The sequence below is a fragment of the Desmodus rotundus genome, chromosome 3, assembly GCF_022682495.2.
Source record: "Desmodus rotundus isolate HL8 chromosome 3, HLdesRot8A.1, whole genome shotgun sequence".
NCBI classification, from domain to species: Eukaryota; Metazoa; Chordata; class Mammalia; order Chiroptera; family Phyllostomidae; genus Desmodus; species Desmodus rotundus.
The window spans coordinates 34,447,635-34,451,624 of record NC_071389.1 but is presented as its reverse complement, the minus strand read 5'-3'; positions in this window follow the sequence as shown (position 1 = coordinate 34,451,624).

The following is a 3,990-nucleotide window of genomic DNA, read 5'->3' as shown; positions in this document are numbered from 1 at the left end:
TTTACCATGCAGTTCTGATGGCTGTACTTGTGGTTTATGATGTTTTCTTCTTGAAGATGTATCAAACACTTAAAAACAAAATCAGATTTCTTAACATAAAGATACTCGATGAAAGTTCTTTCGCTTCTTTGCTGTTGTGTGCCCTAACGTTTAATTATTACTTGTTTGCAGGTTTTGCTGGTTTTACTTTTATCTTTTCTGTACCACCTGCTCACAACGTCTTTATCATATGCATTCCTGTAGCTCTTTACAGATTGCAAAGCAACCTAAATTTGAGGAGCTTCTGCTCATTTAGCCCTCATAGCTGCCATTGTACAGGACACCATTATTATCTTCCTTCTACAGATGCAGAAACTGCTCAGAGCAAGCAAGTCATTTGCTTGGGGTCAAACAGCTGGTAAGGGGCAGGGCCAGTGTCTAAACTCAAGTTTGTCTGGTTCCAAAGCTTATCCTTTCCTTGCATTAGCCTGTTGAATGAGTGAATGTATATCTATTACTATTGAATACAGATAGTAGGCAATGTTCCATGTGGAAGAACTACCTTTTACAGGAAAATAAGCACAAAGAGATTTTCCTCTTGTAAACATTTCTCAAAAACAAAACAAAACAAAACAAACCCCAACCGTACAAACAACCAATTAAGTGTGGCAGCGTTTACATACAAAGAAGTGATACAGCTAGTGTAGTTGTGAGCTGTTCAAGGCCACCCTGGTTGGTTCCTGGCTCTACCTTGTTACCCGCTCTATTATCTTGGACAAATAACCTAGCTTTCCTGTGCCTCATTTTTTACATTTGTGAAAGTGGGTTAATACAGGGACCTACTGCAAACTTAGCTGTAAGGAAATGCTGTCTCCATCCTTCCTTTGTTTTACCAGCAGTACGCCAAAGACTAACCCAAGTCTAGCTGGTGAGTCAGGTCAAGACATAGCTGTCATTCGATAGCACAGGGCTAAAAATATGGCTCTGGAACTTAAAAGGTGCTCAACAACTATTAGTTGAAAGAGTGAACAAAACTCTGGCTAACAGCTTCAGGGACGATTTTATGAAGGAAGTGACTTTTGAGCCAGATCTTGTAGAACAGCTAAGAACCTGTCTGATGAAGAAGAGGATGTGTGGACTGAATTTCAGAGTCGAAATGGGGACAGGTGGACAGCAAGTGGGTGGTGAGGTCAGAGAGGAGCAGTGAGAACTCTTTCTTCCTTCTTTCTAGTAGGTTGATGCCTGGCCTAGTTTCTGGGCCTTACAATCTTTAGAGTATTCTGGTTTGGGAAGTTCGCCTTTGTAGGAGAGGCAAGATTTTACCCTCTTAGTGTCTTTGGTTGGGCCTGAAAATTTAATTAACATCAGACAGATTAACAGGAGAAAAGCATACAAATTTATTTAATAGAAGTTTTATGTGACACAGGAGCCCTCATAAGGAAATAAAGACCCAAAGAAGTGGCAAAACCTAAATGCTTTAATACCAGGTTGAACAAGGAGAAGCATTTGTGGAAAATAACAAAAATATACAGGGAGGCTAAAGGAAGATAAGAATTATATTAAGAAGGCCTGTTTGTGCAGAATTCTGTCTCAGCTTTCCGTCCTTGGCGATAAGAATGTTTCTTTCCTGATATGTGGAAGGCAGCTCTCATGTGGGAGTTTTCTGTTTTCAGCAGAAAAGGGGAGATCAGAGTGTCCCTTTTGTATCTGCTATTCTTCAAGTTAGCTGAAAATAATCCTTATGCCAAGGTGGCATTTTGGGGGGGTGGCACATTTTGGCACCCTTCACCTTTATGCTTGTTTCTATAACACGAGTCTTCCCATTGTGAAAAGGAGCAAGGCTACCTTCAGGTGCTGAGTTTGAACATTGTAATGGAGCTGGAGGGCTGGTGTGAGGGGTAATCTACACTTTAGGGATGCCAGTCTGTTAGGAGCTCAGGGATGGAGAAAGAGGGGGAGAGAAACATCAATGTGTGGTGTTAGGAGCAGTGTTTACTACCAATGTCTGCTCTGTTTGGTCAGGCTTATATACTAATTGTTACATATTTTCAAATATCACCAGATAAAATATGAATTTTCATGCAGAGTAAGGATACATTTTAATTTTTTTAATTGTTGCTTTTGCCTTGGTTAAATTGATGGTACCACTTTATTTCAGAAATTAAGGTATTTTAACAAGAAAAAAATTCATACCTAGCTCCACCCATTCTGCACTTTGAAATTTTGTGTGTTTCTTTCCAGGACTTGTCTTTGGGACACCACATTCTGCCACTGAAACATACTCCTCCAAATGAGGTGGTTTTTTTAAAAAAAAATTCTGATTATATGTTTAATTTTCAAAAGTAACAGGTGTTCTATGTAAAAAATTTAGAGTCTACTAACATATCGAGAAGAATGTAAACATTTCTCATTATCTCCAAATCCAGAGGTAACTGTGCAATATTTTTGTTGTCTTTCCTTCCAGTTTTGTGTTCATTGATTCACTGGTTGGTTTGACTTCAAGTTGAGAGGGTTTAGTTAATAATACTCCACAGTACATGGCACTTTACTATCTGTGGTGGGTGATCATCACTTTAAAATTTTGTTGTTTTTTTCCCTTTTCTTTTCTTTTCCTTCCTTACACAGGCAACTAAGTTCTATTTGATATATATCTTTTTGTTTGTGTATGTTCTTACAAAATGTGAATTTTTGTTTATTGATTTTTTTTAGAGAGAGAGGAAGGGAGAGAAAGAGATAGTGATATGAGAATCACCTATTGGCTGCCTCCTACATGCACTCCAACCAGGGATTGAACAGGCAACCTAGGTATGTGCCATAACCAGGAATCGAACCCCCAACCTTTCAGTGTATAGGACGATGCTCCAACCAATTGAGATGGCCAGGGCTGCATGGATATATATTTTTTAAATATTTTTTAAATTTATTTTTAGAGAGAGGGGAAGGGATGGGGAAAGAAAGGGAGAGAAACATCAACGTGTGGTTGCCTCTCACATGCCCCCTCCTGGGGACCTGGCCCTCAACCCAGGCATGTGCCCTGACTGGGAACTGAACCAGCGTCCCTTTAGTTCGCAGGCTGGCCCTCAATTTACTGAGCCACACCAGCCAGAGCGGTTGTATTTTTATGTAAATGGTGTAGTGTTTAAATCTCATTTTGTTTCTTCATATTTTTCACTGACTACTGTTTTTAAAATGAATTCATTTTGCTGTGTATACATATAATCTATTGCTTCTGATTGCTGGACAATATTTCATGATATAACATTTATCATATTTTAGCTATCAACTCTCTCAGTGATAGACAGCCAGGTTGTCTTCAAGTTCCCATCATCATAAATAATACAGCAATGGGTGTTTTAATGCATAACCCTTTCTGCATAAGACTTTCTTTGTAATATATCCCAGGAGTAGAATTGCGGGCTCATAGAATATGAGTTCTCAACTTGCACAACTTATGTCAGATAGCTTTCCACAATGGCTCTACCAGTCCATACGCCCATCACCACCCATAAGGGTTCCCGCCTCCCCACAACTAACCACATCGTGCATTATCAATTTTTTATAGTTTAATAGATATATGAGGATAGCCCATTGCTAATATTTTTGAACATCTCTTTACACGCCTTTTGAATTTTGGCTTTCCTCTTTCATATTTTTTTCCCAGAGGTTGCTGCCCTCTTGTTTATTTGCAAGAGTTTCATGTGTTAAGTATTTAAAATATCCTCTCTCATCTACTTACTTTGTCCACATTGTCTTTTGTTGAATAGAGTCCTTATTATTCATCAATATTATTGTCTTATAGTTTGTGTGTTTTAAGTTTTGCCTTTCCTTTTCCTTAGTCACAAACCATAATAGTCTCCTATGTATTTTTCTCTTGTATTTTTATTTTTCACATTTATTATGTCTTTACTACTCCTAGAGTTCAACCTTGTATAAGGTGTGGAATTGTTAAAATATGGTAATTAGACTTCAAACCTTGATATACAAGTTTCTGAAAGCGAGGTATTAAAAGCT